Source organism: Ammospiza caudacuta, chromosome Z, assembly GCF_027887145.1.
Source record: "Ammospiza caudacuta isolate bAmmCau1 chromosome Z, bAmmCau1.pri, whole genome shotgun sequence".
Classification (NCBI taxonomy): Eukaryota; Metazoa; Chordata; class Aves; order Passeriformes; family Passerellidae; genus Ammospiza; species Ammospiza caudacuta.
In genome coordinates, this window is record NC_080632.1 from 53,963,406 (window position 1) to 53,986,512 (window position 23,107).

Consider the following 23,107-nt stretch of genomic DNA (forward strand, 5'->3'; position numbering starts at 1 on the left):
GGACCTCTGTGATTCCGAGTGGGGTTGGCTGTGTGGGTGACAATTATTGCAGCTAGAGGAAGTGAGCACTGCACAGTATTAGGAATACCCCCCTCCAAATTTACAGTCTCCATGCAGGCACATAAAATCCAAAGGAGGACAAGATGGCAGAGGCAACACGCAAGAGAGATAGCGTGAGGAAAAAAGAGTATCTGCACTGGGCATCTTAAGCCTGTAGTTTTTTACAGATAAAAAAAATGCACAAAAACTGAAAGCATGGCAAAAATGGCAAAGAAAGAAGGAAGGAGAGGGCACAAGTGAAAATTGAAAATGCTGTCTGCAGTGCTGTGGGTGAATCTGTGTGCATAAAATATAAGAACTCTGTTCTGCCTTTATGAACTGCCTAGATTTTTATGTCTAAGCTGCTTTTCACTCTCAAAATACACTGACCTGTGCTCCTTCCACTAAAAGAAGAGAAATGACAACTACTAATTTGTCAGGGAGAAAAAAATAGCCAATACAGTAATTAAGAGCTAATAAGTAATGAGCATGGTTACTTCAACACACAATGGCTTTTCTGATTTCTCTGGAAAAAGTGTTAAGTCTGGAAATAAATCATTTGCAAACAGCATAAAGAGTCCAGGCTCCAATGTTGTACTCTGCGGTCTCTGGAGACTGAGGAGACGGACACATGGACAGAAGTGCCAAGCCAAAGTCAGGCTGAAGTAGGGTTTTCCAGCAAGCCAGTAAGCTCCAAGTTTCAAGATCAGTCTGGAATCTGGGAAGGTAGTTTATACATCAGCAAAGAACCTGACCCTGATTCAAGGCCACAGGATGTTCACAGCAGCAAAGAAAACAAGACAATGAGCCCCTGTGTATAATATGGGCTAAATTTAGACAAAATGAGACAAGAAACCCATGTTAAACCTACCTTCTACTTGCTTCTTCACCTCTCACTCGACAGCTACCTATTAAAGCATAAAAATTCCCTGGTAATGAAGGTCTGGAAACAGATGTTAATCAGCAGTGCAGGGTCTGAGGCATCAGCAGGTGCTCCATGACCTGTAGGCTAGCTGGTTCCAAATGTGGAACGGTCACTACAGAGTGGCCATTCCCAGGGAACACAGTAAATTAAAAAAAGAGTGGCAGCCTCTACAAAACCCAAAGAAAGGCAGAAGCTATTATTATATGACCCAAACACTATCTCCTACTGTCTGTACAGTACCAAGCAGAGCTAACAGCAGCCCTGCAGCTTTCCTTGTTTCATCCTGGAATCCAACTCACTGTCCTGGTTTACCATTTTCTCACTGCCACCCCCACTACCTTGCTTTTGGAAGAGCACTCACACCAGCCAAGAGTTGAAGCTAGTACCACACCTGACCTGTTTCCAAAAGACCTCTTCTGAATTAAAGCACATGGCCAAGACACTGCTTGTCTGAAAGATCCTGATCCAGCTAGGGAGACACTGCTGGGTCAAAGGTGAGCCAAGAGTGCATTTCAAAACCACCACGGATGACCAGGTAGACTTCTTTATGAAAGACAAGGACAAAATAATAACTTGGGAACATTTCACTTCTCTAAGGAAGATCAGCTAAATCCCCATTCTGAGCATGTCCAGGATATACAATAATCTGTTCCTGACAAAGTATTTCTAACACTATTTTCTATTTCTATCCAAAACAACATTTACAACACAAAATGCCTTCTGTGCAGAAAAGGTGGCAGTAGAAACAGTTTTCATGAAAGGAGAAGTATTCAATATTGAGAACTACTTTGTGAAGAAGGGCCTCAGCTTCCACAGGAAGAGTAGCCAAATATGTGCAGTATTTAAAAAACCCAAAGACTTAGTAACATATATCTATCTACAGATAGACAGAGGCCACATTCCCAGCAGAATTTGAGCACTTACGGTTAAATGGGAGAAAGGTTAGGAGTTTAACATTTGGTACAGGAAATATACATCTGGGACTCCTATGCAAGCAGAGAGCACACTAAGAGCATGACCATTACACCCTCCCTCCCCTTCAGATGCAGCATTCTGCACAGCTGGAACAGAGCTGCTGCTCTGCCTGCAAATGTCACTACCTACAGACCTCACTGATCACGCAGTTTCAGCCGCAGATTTTTAACAGTTTGGAAGGGATGCTGTTAAAAAAAGCACTGGCAGCTGCCAGTTACATACACCTTATTCCTCTTGCAGAAAACAGGAAACTCTTCAAAGGATAGGAGCTAGGGGGTTGATATTCCCAACGCTACCTCCAGAGACAGATGCTGTTTCTAACCCACAGCCTGTCAATGCTCTAAAGATGCGCAGCAGACACTTCTTTTCTTTAGGAAACATAAACAGATAATGGGACCATATATTTTAATTCTGAAGTGTCTCAGCTTTGATGGATTAAATGCACGACATAAAAATGTCAATCATCTTTCCTTCAGGTGTGCTATGCAACTCTCGGTTGCCATTGCCACCAGAAGTCTTGAAGTAAGAAAGAAGATCTGAATTAAATAATATTCTCAGACATATTCTTTGCTACGTCTATTGAACAGAAGTGATCTAACATTTAATTTAAAGTGAATCAGTAAGGAAAATAGCTCTTGGTCACATGAACAAATCCTCTGAAGAATAAAATGCGCAATGATGTCCCAACCTGACTTCATTTCCCTGAACCCAGAAAAGTGCATTTGGTGTCTCATTTCACCAGAGTTTAATTTCATGCAGATTTAGTGGCTAGACCTATATGAAACATGAGGGATAGAAATTAAAGCAATCTTAGGAACAGATATAAGTAAATGTTCAATATGCCTCAATTCACTTTAAAACATTTTAAGGATTTTATGCAAAAATAGATATGTAGCAATGGTTTCAATTAAGGATCACTGATCTGCAGTCTAAGATGTGGGAAAGAAAGCACAGAAGGTGAAAGAAGTTTATTCTTTTTGCTTTGTTATAATTCCTCCAAACTTTATTGATTTCCAAGGAAACAGTTCATAATTCACATGTTGTAAGTGAGGGCAGAAAGGGACTTGCTGAGCTGGGAATAATTTCCAAATTATTTCCTTCTGGGAGGAAGAGAAACTCCCACAAATGCCAGTGTCAGTGCAGACTGACACATATCCTATTAGCTTATGTGTTACCTATTACTTGAATTGCACATGTGAAAGCATGGCCTTGTACATTTTTTGGCTGGGCTCGAGTCAATTTTCTTCACAACACCTTGTACAATGCTGTTTTGGGTATGTGACCAGAAGAGACCAGTCCAACTCCTTCATGTAGGGTTGAAGGAGAGTGCAGCAAGGAGATGGCAAAACATCAACAGGGAATTCATGTTCCTTGGAAAGATGTTGAAGAACCATCTGCACAACAAAGATGTGGACCTGTTGGACTGGTCCAGAGAAGGTCACAAAACTCATCACAGGGCTAGGAGCACCTCTCAGCCTCTCATATGAGTGTGGGCTGAGCGATTTGAGAGGTCAGCCTGGAGAAGAGAAGGCTCTGGGGAGACCCCACTGTAGCCTTCCAGTACCTGAAGGGGGCCTATGAAAAAGACAAAAAATGATTTTTTACATTGGCAGATAGGAACAGGACAAGGAGAATGCCTTCAAACTAAAAGACAGTGGGTTTAGATTAGTTACTGGGAAGAAATTCTTCACTATGAGAGTGGTGAGGCACTGGCACAGGTTGCCTAGAGAGGAGGTGGATGCCCCATCCCTCCTAGTTTTCAACACCAGGTTGGGTGTGGCTTTGAGTAAACTGCTGTAGAGGATAGTGTCCCTACCCATCTTGGAACAAGATGATATTTAAGGTCCATTCCAGCCCAAACCATTCCATGATTCTGATATAACCAGCGCTGGTAACACAGGGCTCTTCTAGGCACTGCTGTGCAGAGCTCATACAGCACCAAGTGCTGGGGGTGGGCAAGGGTCTGGGAGAGGGCCCAGCCAGCACAGCCAACCCCGGGTCACTCTGGCTGGGGCCACCAAGTGACTGGCAGTGCCCTGTGGGGCTGAGCTGCCCCGTGGCATTCACTGGGACAGCAAAAGGAGGATGCTCCTAAGAGTATATGCTGTGAGCTTGGATTTCATACAGCAGCACTTCATACAGCACTTGTGTAAGTACTTATGTAAAATTTCAAAGACATGCCGACGTGCTTTTCTTATCTCCCTTCTCCATTTTAACTCATGCAGGTCCAAGAACGACCGTGCACCTTCAGCTTTGAAGGAACTTTGAAAACCATTAAGGATAACATCTTTTCAACAATAACCAGGCTTGTATCAGGTGTTACTTTTGGAATACTGTGATAGCTTCTTTTAAAATACACATAACACACCAGCAACAGACCCACACCCCAGGTGGCTCACCATATTTCCCATGTACTACTGCTGGTGCCTTTTTGGGACTACCTAAAACCAGAGGCCAGACAAAAATAAGAGCATAAAAAGCAGTAATACTTATTGAAGGGCCTTGAGGTACATTTAGGGCAGACAGAGCCCACCCAGGGGCTACACCCTAAAATGGATGGTGGGTCACAGGTTTTCACACTTTCATAAGTTCAGTCCATTTGCATATTGGGAGTTAATTTTCCAATTACAGCTTCAGGTAATGCAGTCATTTACTTCCAAGTTTGCTCCCCCCCAAATCACTTTTGTTTGCATTTCTCAGGGCCTGAGAGAGTGAGGTGTCCTTGATTCCCAGGCCTAGAGAGGAGTTGTTTTGTCTGACCAAAATGGGAAAGCAGTAGCTAACACTTGATATGGATTTTAGTTATACACTAAAGAACTGGAGCATAACAAATACATGAAAAATATAAAAGCTAAAATCCTAAGGCATCACCAATCACCACAGGCCTCATTGCAAACCCTTACCTGATCATTCCCTGCAGTAACCTGTTATATGAGTAAATTTATGTGAATCTGGATTACAGTCCTTATTTACAATCCCACTGACAGATGTTACAAACACTACAAATGCTTCAACTTTATGCATGCAAATATGCAAGTATTTTGTTTTCAGACTGAAGACAAGAAAGTAAAGTATTTTAATAAGAAACCTACACTATATACATCCAAATGGTTTTGTATAATTAACTCAACTTTGTTTGCCTGAAATGAAAATGTTTGTTCAGCCAGGAGTTACATCTAGTGATTATATTACAGTTTGCAATCACACTTACAAGTTATAGGGACACAAATTAAATTAAATCCAATTTTGAATCTGATCATGGCCACCATTAAAAATATCCTATGATTTTATCAAACTGTGATGTTTAGGGGGCACTTCCTCCAACAGATTATCTTTAGTTTTCTTTTTTAAAAAAGTAAAATCTAAAATGGGCCAATTATTTCTAAGAACGAGACTAATTAAGACTTTCCTTTTACTCAAATGAAAAAAATATATACTTATTTGCCAGATGTGGAGGCCTCAAGCTTTAGATCAAGAACATGATATTAAGAGCAAGATGATGTTCCAGGTATCTATCCATACAGGCTTCTCTCCATAATACATGGTAAAAAAACCTGTCTTATCCTACAGAGCAGCACTGAGTACATATGCACTTACAGATTCTGATTTTTACTCCATTTTGTTGTTTAGTCCATTTTCTCCCTAAAGCATCAACTTTATTCTTCCCTTTATTTCTAGCGTATCAATATGGAATGCTACGTGTTCTTAGAATATAATACATTCCTCTCCTTTTTTCTCAAGAGTGTTACTTTTCTTTTCCCCAGAGACACCGTCTTTCTTCACATGCTCTCACACTGGCGTCATTTTCTCTCTGACTCAAGCTCTCACACCTATCTTTCCATTTCCCCTTCCAAATCACATGCTTATCTCCTCTGGCTCCCCCTGCCCTTTCTACTAATAGCCAGCCATCTTCCTTCCCTCAGTTTCTCCAGTGCTGTCTCCTAATTAACCCTTTCTGTGCACCCATACCTGGCTCCCAGTCAGTAGGGCAGCTCCACCACACCCACCTGAGCACTGGTTTTGTGTGTCTAGTCTGAGCTATGCTGCCACTTCACATTTCCAATCTGCCTAGCTGCCAAAAGGTGTGAGGACATGAAAGGCAATGAAAGATCATAATTCCTGAAATATCCCAAAGCATTCCAGTAAAGCCAAGGACACCCCCCTAATGTCACTAAACCTTTTCATCTGTAGATTTTGTAACAAGACAACAGCATTCACTGAGCCATGAGACATTCACCAAAGCTACATTAGGACAAGACCTGCATAATCATATTGCTTTAAAACTGGTACAACAGCACTTCTCATCGAGAGCCACAGACATTCGTGCTGATGCAATGTCACTTTTCCCCATGCTATTAGACACCACTTGAAACATTAATTTCAAGTACCTGAACGCAACTATATGCATTCATATAGATGCTTGAGTTCATAAGCTACATTATATCCTCAGTGCAATACCCAGCTGTGAAAGACAAAGTCATCCAGACCTTCTCCTCCATTATCTCTAACCTTTTTAAAACATACCATCAGAAGACGAGAACATGCAAGAGCAGAAACAGGTTATAAACCACACTGTACCAAGGCAGCCTGAGGTGAAGCTGCAGAATGAAATATATAGATTTGGCGATCACAATGCACAGACTTTACTGCTGTGGGGAGGGGAAAAAAATCAACTCTTATTTTTCTGTAATGATTAAATACAGTCGCCATATGGGCCATTCACTTATGAGCTGGACTTGAGGATCCTTGTGGATCAAGCATGTTTCTACCATGTTTGTGGTAGAAAACCCTTTCAACCCAGAAAATTCTGTCACCTGTGAAATATATCTTAGGATGTCAAAGGCCTGATGTCACAATTCAGGGGCACCTGAATCTCACACAGAGAGTATGCTGGACATGCACCGTCATTTTACTCAAAACACCACAGTAAGGCATGAAACTCACAACTGCTTTGTATTAAAAGATGGACTTAGAGCAAAATCCCATTGAAAAATGCAGGAACCCATGTCGACTGACTCAGCTGAGTTTCACCTCACCAACAGAACTCTTTAGATGACCCAGGAGACAAAAGACTGAATGCTCATTAAAAAGATGTCTTTGACATCTCCATTCCTAACCAGCTCTCTCCACCAAGCACCTATGCTGTTGCTCCAAAGCATTCATCCAAGCTGCCAGCATCCAACCAGCCCTGCACAATTACTCACACCCAAAAATCCTTACAAAAGGATTTAGGATCCTGAGACCTACGCTTAGAAAAAGTAAAAGGTAAAAAATGAGAAAGGACCTGACAATGAAGAGGTTTTAAGAAATATTTAGGCTCTATTTTCATTGTGGTACAGCCTAATTGTGGGGCTGGATTGTGCTGTCTCACAGTTGAGCACCCTGACACCTCTACCCCTGGGAACAGATCAGATTATACACCAGTGAATGGAGGGCAACCACTAGGACAAAACCTGTAGTCATATTTTGAAACAAAAAGGGCCTGCACAGATACCTAATGCTACATTGTCACTCTTGCGCCGAGAACAGCACAGGAACAGGCATGAGGCAGTGTTGTAGAAAGAGCAAAGAAGGCTTTATTCAAGAGAACCACACGGTTTCTTTAGTGATACGATACATTCTATTTGATTAGCTAACTAACAAAAACATCTTCCTCATACACCATCCTTGAAAAGAACAGAGAGACAAAGTAGAAAAACACCACCTGCAGATTGTTTATACTTAACAAGTTATCACGTCCTTACAACTCCCTAAAAATTCTCACCAGCCGCTGTGAGAAGCGCTTGCCGTCTCTCTCTCTCTGTCCCTTGACATCCACACTACATGACTCTAGACAGGAGCCAAGTACCCACCTAAACTCCCTGGGAGTGCAAGTCCTGACACAAGGCTGTCTGTCGGCTTTTCCTACTGGACAACTTTGCAAAGCCTCTCCTCAGCACCCTGACAGTGCCACCCAGAGCTGGGTGCCCATACTGTCAGATCCAGGGCACAGGGAACCACAGAAAGGTTTCCAGTACACCTCACGAGACAGGTGCTCCAAGACCTGAGTAAGTTACTTTTCAAATCATTCAAAAGACCAACAAGTGTAAGCTTTTCTGACCAAATGTCCACTGCCCTCTTACTAGCACACGGGCACTTGATGGCATGTTCATCCATCTTCGCTGTCAGTGGAAAATAAAGTTCTAGATTTTATTTCAAAAGGTGGATGTTTCTACCACGTTGTTTTGTAAGACATCTCTGCAGGCTCATTTGCCACCTTACTAAACGTAACTGTGAAACAGCTGGTTATGAAATAATGCAAACTGAATTACTCAAAATGCTATTGATGACATTGACCATGTGATACGGTCAATCTTAATGAAAATTATATTAAGGAATCAGAGAGTACTTTGAGCTCTGTAAATACATATATGTTACGCTTAAACATAAGGCAGGGTGGGTGGTGGTTAGCTAGACAGATGGCCAAGATACACACATAGATACACTGGGTTAGGTTCTTGGAGTGTAAATAAAGACAGTATCATTGCTTCAGCTTTATGCAGATGATTGCAGCAACAGAAATAATCAAAGAAATTTAAACTGTAAATGAGATTATTTCTAAATTAAATTTGGGCAGAAGTTAAATATTTTCCTGAATTACTCCAATAAATTTTAACTGAAAAAAATGGAACATTAAAGGTAAAAAATGACCATATAAAAGAAATTAAACTGTGCTTTCTCTTTAGTTAATCTTATGTCATCTCATCAGTTTCCTTTCATAGTCCAGAGGTGGAGAGGATCAGGCTAAATGAAGATACCTTCTATATATTCTATTTCAATCAACACACTGATCAGCAGCAAAATGAAAATGTTTCTGTGATAATCTCCTGAAACTTATCAAGTACAATAATAAAAACCTCAGCAGTTCTGACCAATTGACTTCAAATTGAAACAATCTAGGTAGGAAAGTTCCAACACCACCCCAGCCCACTCAGCCTTCACCTCACCAACCAAGTATTTTTTCAATTATGTAGTTAGTTCATCATAAGCATATTGCAATCATTAGACATTGAAATCACTGAAGTTTGAGAGCTGTAAAGGATTCTCAGTCAGTAGCAGTTAATGTCCCCATCACCGGCATAATGTGCTACTGCAGAGCTACAGGCTGCACCCAACAAGGAGCTTAAGGATATTAGGGGTAGATAATACAGCTCAACTGTTTTACCTATCCGAGCCTTGAATACACATCAGTCAGATGCAAAAATATTACTTTTTGAATTTTAGGTAGAAAGTTTGAACGAAGAGTGGTATTAGTCATGCCCAGCCCTTCACATTAAAATAATACAAAGCCTGGCATTGTATCTCTTAAGGAAATAACACTGCTATAGCTCGTAATACATCCGGCTTCAAACTCTGGCCAGAATTATTTACTGCCATTAAAAATAAATTTAAAATAACTCAAAGAAGATAAGAGGTAAACAGATAATGAGAAAACAGATATTTTCATTGTCCTTATTGTCCTTTAACATATATTAATTGTAGAGGAAAGTGCATCTTACTCTGTCTTTGCTGTGTAACACAATCTCTTTAATAAAGATGCCTTCCCCACACAGGCAGGCTTGCACCTTAAACTGGTGTAACAGAGCTAAATATCAACCTGTGGTCTTTCTTTGCTCTACTTCCTCCTGATTTCACTTCTGTAGTCCTTCATGCAACAGCAGCAGCAACAAAGAGGAAACAGTGAACCTCTTCCTGTGACAAGGATCTTCCACCTTCAGCCACACATTAGCAACACCCTGAGCAATGTTGCAGAACCTCTGCCAGCCTCAGGGCCACTGTGACAACTTAGGAGGGAAATTAAGGGCAAAACTCATTTGCATGAGTATTTAAAAAAAACCACAGATTTGAACCAGAAAAAAAGATTAAAGGGAAAAAATACTTATTATGAAGAGTTCAGATGTATTCAGATCTATAAATCCTCTGAGAAAGGACAGAATACTAACAAGAAAGCTGACACCACTTGCCAAAAATCAATGTGTGTGCACACACTGGATATGGTCTGGAGTAGCTGCATGTGCTGCAGGTTGGTTCATGCTGGATTATGGCATAAGATTAGCAATGCCAAAGAGATACTTTCTGCAGAGTTCCTCTTCAGTAGCAAATATTTTATGCTTAACTTGAAGGACTCCAAGACCTCTGGGAAGCAGAGGCAATAAAAAGAGTCTGTGATCCTTCTTCAGCTCCTTTCTTCCCAGATTTCACTGATACTGAACTTACAGAATTCCTTCTATTTGCCTGGCAAGCTTTTTGCTGACAACAAAAGGTTTCCCCCAGCCTCAATACTATTTTTCAGAAGTTAATTTTTACTTTACTTGACGCAACTTCCACCAAGCTGCCCTGCAGGGTTTTGCTGTCTGCCAGCCTGCCGCTAGTCCTCAAGTCCCACTTGCCCAGGGAATGGAGGAGAGCAGCCTTTTGGAAGTGCAGGCTCCCCTGGCAAACTGCTAGGCTCTGTCCCACAGACCGCAGGGCTCCCCTGGGGCAGCTCCCTGTCCTGCTCTGAAAGCTCTGAAAGAGACAGTCCCTGCAGGTGGATGGCAGTGCACTAAGGCAGGTGTGACAGAGCAGCCTTTGCGGAGGGCGTACGCACAGAAAGGAGTTTTACACTCTCACCATTTCCGTGGCTCACCCCTCCAGCTGTACACACTGGTACACCCCCAGCAGTTTTCCTGGGCACTACAGGTCCTGTGTGTGCAGGGCACCCCTCATCCACCCTCTGCCTTTGGGGCTGGTGATCTGCACAACAGGCAAACCTGGTTTTCAAGCCTGACCCTTAAAGAAATCACAGACATACCCAAGGTGTGCTGTTCACACTAGTCAAACTCCACTATCAGGACTCCACTAACAGGACAAGTAATTCATCTGTGACTTACACTATTATAAATCAAAGCAGAATCCAACCAAGGAAAAGCTCAGACATTACAGTGAATAAAAAGTCACTATCAAGCAGTTCTATTACTGACCAAATACATGAAAAGAACATTTGTCATGATTGCCAAAGTGAGTACTATGAGTGAACATTTCTACATCCAAAGTGACAATTAAGAGCACCATGTACCTAATGAACCATGCATTGTTACTGATCAAAATATCAGATTGTCTTTATTTAGGGAAACTGAATTAAAAAATAGTTACTGGAGAGAGATTCACAAAGGTCTACAGAGGTTGCTTGTTAAAGCATAAGGAGCCTGTAATGTGAAAAATGGGAAACCATGTAGGCAACATTGGGTTCATTTCCTTTGCCATTCTATTTTACAATTTCTATCATGCTAAGAGCATGCAGCTTCTACTGGTTCAAGCTAAAATTCCCTCTTACACTTGTGCAGCATCTACAGTTAAAGATCTGAAATAAATACTACTTCTGAACATCTAAGTAAGTTTAGACTTACTTAGGTGCAGAAAAACACCCCAGCTTAAAAGGACTTTTAAACCTAAACCAGCAAACAACTCAGACAGCAGCTGCAATTATTTCAGCAGTGATTTCTGGGGGATTTTTTTCCTAGCCATACAGGAACTAACATGTGCATCCGCTGTTCTGGTGAAACTTCCAAAGAAAGGAAACAAGCATTTCAGAATTTAAATCTAAACTGAAAAGAACTGGGAGATGCATGGTCTAGAGCTGCTCTGTGCTGTTAACCTTTGTGGCTTACACACTTCTGTAACTGTTTCATGTCTGTTTTGTCTGTCTGCTTCAACAATATGAATGGCAACAACCAGAAGTTTTTGTTAGAATAAATCAGTAATCAGAATGCTCTCTCTCTCTATATATATATGTATGTATATATATAATTAATTAATCAGTATGTTAGAATAAATCACTTCTTTCTGGAAAACAAAAGGCTGTAAGAAAGAAGGTGGAAAATTACAAGTTGGGAAGAATTAGGAAGACAATTGCAAGGAGATTATGCTCCCCAGTGGCACAGCCAAAATGAAAATAGCCAGAGTTGGTGTCAAACTTTCTCTAATCTCTGCAGACTGAAGTCATCATTACTGCCCAAGGGGGAATGCAGAGGTGGTATTTTCTGTGGGATAAACTCTTCCTTGTGCCAGGGGTATCCCATGGGACCACCAACATTATAAACAAACTGGTCAGTGCTTTGCCAAGTTCAGCTTAGCACTAAAAACCAAAAAAGAGACAAAGAGACTACTGTGGTATCTTGGCCTTTGCCTACAAGTTGGAGCACATGCAAACCTGAGACTCAAATACCACACTGCTGGGAACACTTGTTTCCTGTGTGGGAGAACATCTGAAGTCCCTGTCACTTCAGGCATCTCTGCATCATTTTGGTCCTTCCCACTTCAAGCCATTCCTAAAAACCATACTTTGTATCTCACTTCATCAGCCTCGATGCAACTTGTCCTTACTTGTCACCTAAATGCAAACACAAATAATGTGCAATTTCACTTTGGTATGTAACTAATCATGAATATACTAAACTTTTCTATTAGAAGTCAAAGAAGATAACATTTATATTTAGCTTTGCTCTACTTACACTTCCTTAACAAGACAAATACAATTATAGACAGGTCCGCAATGCTGCAAATTGGCATGACTTCACCAAATTCCATGGCAATTTGTCAATTTCAATTAGCTGAGAATATGGTAATAATGTTATGTCACAAAAAGTACAACAGAGAAGTTAACTTGTAACAAAATAAAGACAGGAATATCTTCTAAGCAGCAACAAGAAGGACAAAACACTTATTAATGCCAGCAATATATGATGATCTGCTCAGTACTTATGTCAAAAGCTCTGCAACTTACACACGCTGAGATATGCTGGAAATTTGCTTTAGAAATTGCCATGCCACACAAGACAGGCCACCTTTCACAGTGGTCTTCCAGTCAAAGACTCGACTCACTGTGCTGCTGGCTGATCATGACTTTTTAATAGGGTAAATAAGTAAAGACTGTATCCAGCTTTTCTTGATACCAAATGGTGATCAATTTATGTGCTCCATAAAACCAATAGCTTTTGTAATTTTTATCCTGACTCATTTAACTACAACTCCTGTTCTCTTCACAGACAGCAGTGCCTAATCCTTAGGAGCCCCCTGGGAGGCCAGCATCTTCCACACATCCACATCTGCCTTGAAGCCAGACAGAGCTAGATATAGAAGATATATATTTACCCAACATATCTCTTTATGATTGCTGCCCTTGGCAAAGGTCAGTTTTCTGCTGAACTGTGGAATCAATGTGTTTCTTCATGTCTTAAATAAAGGCATACATTTTAGTGAAGTAATATTTTTTAATACCTAATCATTGATATTTTAACACAGAAACAGCATAATAAGCAATTATTCATCACAAGAGGGACAAACCACAGCAAGTAAATGATTATGAATGAGATGCAAATTCAGATACAAAAAGAGCCTGGAGTCTCCCTGTACTTGCCTCCTCCCCATCTATGATTCACAGGGAGAATGCAATTCTTCTAATTCACTGTATCTAGCTAAAACCAAGCAAGTATTAGAATCACTCACAACACATAATTTAAAAATAGAACACCAAAATGAACAAATAAAATGGAACAGCTAAAACATGGAACTGTAAATGTCCTCAGATTACACAGCAAAATAGTTTAACAAAAACTGAACCGGTAGGTGCTAACCCCCACTTTATTTTACTTAATGCTTTAATCAACACTGAAGTTTTCTGCAAAAATTCCATCAACAGCTAAATCTGGCACAGAGAACATGTAGAAAGCAGGACTGCATACCAAAGGCAAAGGTTATGTTCCCCATGTTGCCACTTCATATCCAACTTCACTATTCTTGTCACCCACTGATAAAATAGTAGTCCTACTTCAGCATGAGCCTACAAAATCCTAGCACTGAAATTTTTATGCCAAGTCTAAAAAGCTTTCTCCTACAGAATGGTTAAAAGTCTTCACAGCAAAATAATTCTTTAACATTATTCTTTCTTAAAAGAGCAGAATTAGCATGTCCAGTTTTCAGCTGTAACTCTACTATAGCTACAACCATGCATGAAAGAGTTCATGAAAAATTCACAGAACTGCATTAAAACAGTAAACTACTCCATATAAGTCCCTGTCTGTAACAGAAGACTACTGATAGTGCCCATAACTTCTGCTCTACAGTATAAACCAAGTAGGTTTTCCAGAAGATTTTAATACTTGAATGTCTTTCTTTTTGGTCTGAAATACTGTACAATTTTCTTTTCCTATGTTTCCATTGCAGCAAAAATATATATTGAAATGACCAGATTTCACACAGTTTCAATATAGACAAAATCAGTGTGATCCTTTTAGTTTTTTTCACTGAATTGTCCTTGAGAAGAACTCATCAATTCTCTTTTAACTAATGGGTTATACCTACAAGAAGATCTTGAACCATTTCCAGACTCAGCTTAAGAATTGATACTGATTCTGACTGAATGACAGGTAAAGAGGCTTTTTATGTGTCCCAGAAGATTACATTCTTAAAAGATGACTCTGTGACAACCAGGTTTTCACATGCTAGGGCTAGAAAGACAGAGGAGCACGAGTTTGACAACTGGCCATCTGTCCATGCCCTCAGCAACATCAGCAACCTGGTGAGCATGCATGAAACAGAGTTTTTTCCATGGATAGATTGCAGCTCTCCAATCCACAAAAGTACACAAAAATGAGAAAACATCTGCAAAGGTGACAGAAAACAGAATTCTGGTCTTCAGAATTTCCCCCACTTATACTAAAAAAAAAAAAAAAATCACTGTTCACTATGAGTAGTCAGCACAAAGCCAAATATTCAGCAGTATCACTGTGGACAGAAGTGAGCCTCATCACATCAGCAGAACCACTCTAGACTCAGAGCTGTAAATCAGACCAAGAAGCTGACTATCAACAGGTACTTTTATTACAATGGAATTCTTCCTGGTTTCAACACCTTTATCAACTCCAGACCGACAGAAGAGCATCCTAATTATTTTAATATTTTACTGTGTGTGTGAATATTCTGAGGTGAGAATTCCAGGATGACTTTTTCAGCATTAAGGAAGAAGAATAAGCAAGAAGGAGTGATTACACACACACACAGACACAGACACACACACACAGAGACAGAAAAAATAATTTGCTGAAAAGCTAATGATCTGAAATACTGTGTCTAATCCATAGACTATTTTTTCTACTTGAGAACAACCAGTGTCTGTCACAAACACCTTTTTGGGCAGAAAGATGACATCTTAATGGTGCAAAGCAATGCTGTCTTCTAGCCTGGCTCTTAATGTGAAAAATTCTTCTCTAAAAGCTTAAAATGGAACACTTATTTAAAGCAACATGATTTGAAGATAGGAGCCTGCACAAGATGAAATGCAGAATGCTACACAATCCAAAAGGAATTTATCCTTTAATTACATACTCCTTTCTACAAATGGTATGTGACCATTTTTTGCACTCTGTTTTGGCAAACAGTATATTTCATTATCCAGGTGACATGCTGTTGCCCTTTTTATTTCTGATCAATGCCTTGAGGCTGGAAGGAAACATCTGAAGGGTTAGCTAGTTTCTTTGAGCTTCCCCTTTGCCCTTAATTCCTGGCTCCAGACAGGCTCCCACTGAGCATTACAGACCTTTCCCTCAGAACAATTCAGTTCCATCCTAATTGCCAGGATATGCCACCATCTTCTGTGACAGACAGGAGAAGACAAGGCAGGCTCACACAAATCCTCTGCCTTCAAGCAAGCTACAGAAGAAAGGAGCTCAAAGCACTGGACCAAGGCAGTTTTCTGCTGCTGCCTTGCATGAGCATGTGCAAGACCATGGCTTACTTGGATGCCCTAGCAGTAGGGGAATACAATTTCTGATGCAAAAACCCCAGAGAACTCTAACTTGACAAAGAAACAACTGCCCCCGTTCCTTACTCAAGGCACTTTCTTGCTCTTCTGCCCAGAGAAGTGGGATGGATGCTATCTTGTGTGAGCGTGCAGAGGACTGTCAGGGGAAGGAGATGTTAATTCTGTACCTTGCTAGGGCTCTCTTCTTTCAGTAAGACTTTCTAGCTACTGCTACATGGGACAATAGGTTTACTCTTATGAGTCAATTTTGTCATTAAAAAGGAGCTTTTCCTCAGATGAGGCATATTCCATGAAATACCTGTAAAAATCTTCACCCTCCCGTAGCAAGGAGGACATAAATTGTCCTCTTCCATAGGATTTATTTAATGCTGAAACAGAATTATACATTGGACATTTTTTAGATTTACTCACATTTCATCCCTTTCTTAGTTTTAAGTGAACTCTTCCAGCAAGTTTAAATTTACTTTCACTCTAGGTGCTGAAACTATTTTGACTTGGGAGTGGTTTGACTCAAATGAGAATTCAGGTTCTACACAGTAAGTAATCCACGGAAAAAAATACGCCAACAGGTATCTTCAGATCTTTATTTATGAGCAATGAAATATATGGGAAATTAGTAGAGACTAACAGGAAAAGGCAGAAATGGCATTAGTCCCAATATAGAGGAAAATTATCTAAATTAATTTTGGCAGAGTGAACTCTGCTTTCAAATTTATTTGTCGTACCACATTAACATTTTAACAGTGACACCCTACAGGTTTATTTTTAGGTACTAATATGTTAAAATATGTGATGAAAGTAGAGAAAGAAGTCACTAAAATTGTTTTCTGTAAAGACATTCAAGCACTTTCCCCAACTCCATGCTGGAAAACCATTCAAAAAACAGTGCATACATCTGTATGGCAAAAACACTTGCAATAAAAATGGTGATGCTTTTAAAATGTGCTGAACAACCCATGGTAATACCAAGACTGCTATGTGGTGAGGCAGCTTGACACTTCTGAAAACTAGACCATTAATTTAAATGCCTAAAACCACATTTTTCCCACAGAAAGGAAGGGGTTCACAATGTAAAGCAGTTGTTCTTAGTATCAGTACAGTAGGCAGCTGAAAGAGGGCAGCTTGCTTCACCCAACCTGAACAGGATCTCCACAAGATCATGCTCTCCCCTGAAGTATATGTTTATTACATGATGCAGTGACGGGGACAGAGTTAATTTCAGACTTTTTAATAGCAAGGTAAGAAGGAGCTGTCAGACACAAACCCAGCAAAATAAGTCGAGCTCAGTATCACCATGAGTAGAATGGTAGTGGCAATTTTGCTTTTCACAACCTTTTAGCATTGGACTTAATGATGCCCTCTTACTATTGTGTTCTACCAGATCTGTTTCTAGGATGAGTAATTTGTTAAATCACACCAACTGAACTTGCAGCATTTAACAAAAAACTGTCTACAAAAATGTATGGATAGGTTTCATGTACGTACTGCACACAGACAATACTAGAAGTAGCATACAGTTAGAATGAAGGTATATTAACAGAAGCTGTAGAATAAAAACCACTTGTCTTAGAAAGAGTTTTTAAACACGAAGTTTTAATAATGCCTGATCCAAAACTGCTATTTTTGAGTGCCCAAGGCTGTATTCAACATTACCTTATCTAAAGAATCTTTAGTGAAAAAATGAAAATCACAATTCTTGCCATGTTATAGCTGAACTAGATTCCTATCTCATACCACAGACTTCTCTCTCATGGAAACAGTGTAGGAAATGGTGTAGTAATAGCAAAAAATGTTAAGCCATATTTGATAGGAAATTTAAAACTGAAAGATGTAGAAATTTCCAGGTATTCTGAATCAGCAATTAACAGATGGCTAGGTAAAAGCTGTGTATCTAGTTTTCACCCTTCTCTTACTGCAAGAGAATGTAATTACCTACTTAATAACCTGAACACAAAAGTCATACACAGCCATCAGCACCAGGAGATGAACTGTGCTTGCACCAGCCCTTCCTAGGCTCTGCAATAAACTCATTACATCTAAACTAAAATCAGTCAGGGCAATGAATTCCATTAAAATCAAGTTCTCACTTTGGTAAGCCATACTTTCATCTTATGTAAGCTACCACTGTTTCCAAAAGGAACAGTCCAACCTTGCCCTTCCAATCCTAGCACAGCCAGTAAGCACACTGCCATGTAACAAACCTGACAGAGGAGCTGAGCCCAATCCAAAAGACACTGATTTTGGAAAAACTACATGATTTTGAAAATAAAGAAAACCAACCAAACAAATGTGCTTCATTTTGGGATTTTCTGATGGACACAATTTCATGTTCTAGTTTAAAAACTGTTTTTCAGTTTTCTCTTTTTTCCTGTATTTTACATAAAATGAGCATCAACATTAAGATATGTATCATTTACCCAAACATGTTTTTCTTTACAACTTTGTGTACCAAAGACTTCAGTGCTATCATTATTACACCAGAATTTCAAAATTATTCACCAAATGGAATCTCTCATGTAGGTGGTTTTATAAATCCACAGAAGAATCAATAGAGCATACCATAAAAGGGGAGAAAAAGGTTATCTGCACCTATTTATTTTCAAGTGGTTTAAACACCTTGTGGACATAATGTGCTAGAACTTCAGATAGTGGTTTCATCTCTAGCTATAAAGTTACAAGTAATTTAGTCACTCTTTCAGTGGCACAGCTCCCTGTCTGTGAAATGCTTCACTACTACAGTGAAATGGAAAGTAACTCATCATTTTACATGAGAGTGTCTGATTCTACAGTAACTTCCTGAGTAAAACACAAAAAGCCAAATATTCAAAATGAAAACCACATAAGATAACAAGCTGTCATTATTTTAAGCAAAAATAATTTAAAAAATAAAAGACCAAAACTTCCTTGCTTTTTCAGAACTGCCGCTGTTACAATCACTGTGCTGAAGTACAGAAGGCAGAATGTAAGTCCACTGCAGGAACAGGAGATGAGTACTTTGCTGGCAAAATGAATCTGCATGTTCAGGTGTTACCTAGTTGCAATATGCTGCAGTATTAGATCTCATTATCAGTTCTCATGCACAACCTTATCGTCATTGTCCTTCACTGCCAATGAGAGTTAAGAACGTATTTGAATGAAGAAGTATTTCAGGACTGATATGATGTCCTTGTTTAGCCTCAGGGAAAAAAAAAAGAGCAGGGTGGAAAAAATACTAAAGAGAAAATATCTTTTTTCAGGACAACCAAGCACTGTTTCTATGTAAAGCATGTCAAATGACATATAAACTGAAAACAACTTCAGGGCAGCATGCATTTTTATCTGAAAGATGACAGATCAGCAGATCTGTTCAGTCTGCTTGGTTTCTGGAGGAACAGTGTTTCATACAGGGACAGAAAAAGAACACTAGAGATTCTTTTAAAATGGAGAACTGCACATGTTCACAATTTAATATCTGTTTTAGATCCTGCAGGAAAAAAAACCTAATTTTTAAATTTTCTTCTAGATATAGTTAAAGGAGAATAAATCTTGCACAGTCACAGCACCTGGCTGAACACCTCTCTTTATAAGAAATCATCCTACTTATTGCTTTCTGACAAGGAAATAAAAACATATTAAATTGATAAACAATCTGCCCTCTACTTAGTGCCCACATTATGCATGGTGACATGCTTTCACTAATAAATTGCTAATTACAACCTTCCCAAAACAGGTCACATCTCTGCAGTGACAAACAGATCTAATAATTTGGAAGCGTGAACACAGTGCATTAAGGAATACCCTCTAAAAGGATTGTCTGAACTACTACTAATTTACTATGGGATTACAAGTTAAGTCCACATAAGCAATAATAAATGTCCTCTGTATCAGACTTATCTATTTGGATGGATCTGCAGCTTGCTTATGTACTACCTTAATATTTCAAAAGTGCAGGAAGAGGCTATTCAATCAATCCAAGCAACAAGGGAAAAATCAGATAAAACCTGAGAAGCTGGTCCCAAGAAAAAATCTCACACAGGTAAACTTAGCAGTTTGAAGGAAAAAAGCACAAATAAATCTTAGGTCCTCATAATAACTGAAATCTTAGGTCCTCAAACAACTGTAGGCTGACTTCCATGGACTTACCCTGATGTACTGTTAGTCTAGCTCCGGGTTTATAAATTTAAGACCACTGATAAACAAACATAATGGACACTAGAGGCAACTACAGTATGCTGAGGAAAACCCAGAGAGATATTTAACTTGCTAGTGCCATCATTTGCCAAAGAATCCTGCTTCTCAAACAAATTGCCTTTTTTCAAGGACTTCTGCTCTTCCATGTAACCACCATGGCTAAACCAAGTCCGTATTACACACTGACCTAAAAAAAAAAAATATTTAAAGGAAACAAAGCATGAAAAATTTAGTTACAGGCATGGCTAATAATAAGTACTAAAATACTTTAATCTTTCTTACACACCACCTCTACTCTTATTCATTCAGACCTTTTCTTAGTGTGAACATCCTTTCAGTGAACATCCACTGCTCTGGGCATTACTCTAATGCCTGTGGCTCCTGTGGACTGGAAAAACAAAAGTCATTGGGCTCAGTATCTGAAACAGGGCCCACTGGCTGATGACCATGATCTGAAAGAGGCTCTATCATTTTGGGACAACTCCTGAGAGCAAGAACCAGAAAATGGTGTTACGACTCAGGAAGAGCACAGCTGCAGCAGTGTCAGCAAGAAAAAGCTCGTACCCAAAGGCCAAAAAGAAGGTCCTAGGATGACCTTGCACTCTCCTAAACTGTCACCATGTATAAGTCACTGCTGTTGACCCTTACTGGAGACTTGCCCAAATGCTGCACACATTGCAGTAGAGCTGCTGCTGCTCCACGAGAGCCTCCTCAAGAAGAAACCACTCACACACCTTTGATGTACAAAGCTGAAATTATTTTCTGAACAGCTTTCATTTTACACCCTTTTTATGTATGAGAGCTTACTGGTGTAAGCTTGCCACTCAGCACGCTTGCCACTCAGCACACCACTGTACACCAGGAATAACACAGAACAACTTCCTAAATCACAACACAAACACAGGGAACACAGAGAACACAAAACCCTCCCCTAAAAGGACGCTTTCTTAATGTGCTTAAAATGTGAAAGGGAAAGTGGAATTTGAGTGTGCTGTAACTAACAACCCACTTCCACCAATTTCTGTAAGCATTACGATTGCTTTTCAATTCTGTTTGAATCATCGAGGTCTGAGACTGCTTTACAGTCATCAATTTCCTAAGCAAATGCTGACCCCTGTTTAAATTCAAGGCTGAGGAATGTAAGGCCCTGTTCTGTTTCTCACTGAGCAAGTGCCAACATTTCATTTCAACATTGATAAACCAGTTTGTTTGCCCTCAGTTATGCCCTTAGGCTTTTCACTTTATTCAGCTCAGAAAATGGAAACAATAGACAGGTTTGACTTCCTGTTTTTTTCTATGATCTTTGGTTTAGAGAACAGTCCAAAGCAACTTTCAAATTCAGTCATTTTAGTTAAATGATAAATGGTGTCTCTGTTAAATAGTTTTTACTGTATTGATTTGAGGAATCTACTCCACAGCAGATACTGTAAAGAAAAGCACACATCTTTATTGATGTCAAGAGAACATGCAGGGGTTAGCACCTCTATATGCATGTGTGACTGTGGTCTATTTTACACAGGCTTTTATACTTTTACAATTCTGCCATACCCCCTTTTTTTTTTTCTTATCTGAAAGGTACAGTTTTAAGGGCTGAGATCTTACATAACTTGTGGTTTCATTATCATAGGGTTACAAACATGGCAGATAGTTCCTATCACATTCATCACATTTATCCACTGATACAATGCTTTGCCATGACAGTGCTTTATGGATTACGTTCTTCTCATTTCTATCTATTAAAACAAAACTTATGAACTTATGATTTCGCATTTTTCTTGCCTTTCATGAGAATTAACATGCCTCTCCTTCTTTATCACCTTAGCCCACCACAGCTAGGCCCTGCTTGCAAAAGTGAGCAGCCACACCTTTCAGGTTTTGTGAATTCATACTTATGCTAAGGTGCTTATGTCACGTGAGACCTGTGTTTCAGTATCAATCCTTTCAAAACTGTCTTAAAACCACAACAAAACAAAGTATATATTAAAATACTGAAGGAAAAAGCATACTATGACCAACCTAAAAAAATATTGGTTCTCAGATACTGGGTGAAATATTCTACTTCACTGAAAATGAAAGAAGTTGTCCTTTCCTTTAGTAGGAAGTGGTAGGATAGTGAGGTGGGAAAATATTTTTCTGAGCAGCCTTGGGAGCCTGGGGACCATCTGGAAGTCTGGTCCTACAGCCAGATCCCAAAGTATGCACAGAGGGAGCATTGATGCATCAATGGATGGCTGTGGGAGTGCTGCCTCCACTAACAGGTTCACTTGCAAAGAATACAAAAGAATGCAGCACTTTAATGTGACGAACCCTGCAAAAGAAAAATAACTGACAAAGGTAGAGAGAAACTGAATTATCTAAAAAAAAAAAAGAACCAAAAAATAAAAGCAAAACCTCTTGCTACATCAAATTTTAAAAATCTAGTTAAAAGAGACCAACTTACCATTCACTTTTATTTTAGCACCTTATAACTAACAATCAGGGAAAGCAGAAAAATGTGTTCAAGTTTCTACATACATTTCCTTTTGAAAACTGACAAGTACAACAAATGAATGCTGAAGTATATTTTGAAAATGTGTACAGGTACAATCCAATTTATGACCACAAGCTGGGATCCACTTAAAAATACTATTTAAACATTCAACACGACATTTTTTTAGCCTTCTAGGTTATACTGACATTTCATTTAATGTCTCGGGAATTTAATTTGGTCAACTGCAGACAGCCTTGCCTCTGCCATGGGACCAAATATGGCTCTCATGCACTGAAGTAAGCTGCTGATGTGAAATTTGGCCTACTTGTCATTACAATCTTAACTTTTCCCAGTTTTTTAACATGAATTAACTTTACGCCATACATTGATGCCTTTGTAATGTTTCTGATAGTTCTACATATGGCAGGAATTCTATGTCTCTACATAAATTGAGGAAAAAAACAAAGACAAAAAGCTTCACAGAGCAGGACTCTAAGGAAGGAGCCTTTCACCACTAGGATCACCTTTCTCATCACCTCCCTCCACACCTCTTCCTCAGTTTACGTTTGCACGAAGGCTGATGATTTAATCATCCTTTGCAAAAGACAAGGAAACAAAAAAAACCTGCCACGTTATCGAACCACTGCATTTTACTGCCACCAGGAAATGGAGTCATTACTGTAAAAAA

At 39.5% G+C, this 23,107-nt stretch overlaps 1 protein-coding gene across 2 annotated transcripts in view; it reads right to left on the reverse strand.

Moving 5' to 3' along the window:
• PARP8 (poly(ADP-ribose) polymerase family member 8) overlaps window positions 1-23,107 on the reverse strand; it is a 116,498-nt gene that overhangs the window by 92,414 nt on the left and 977 nt on the right. The gene's annotated exons all lie outside the window — the stretch shown is intronic.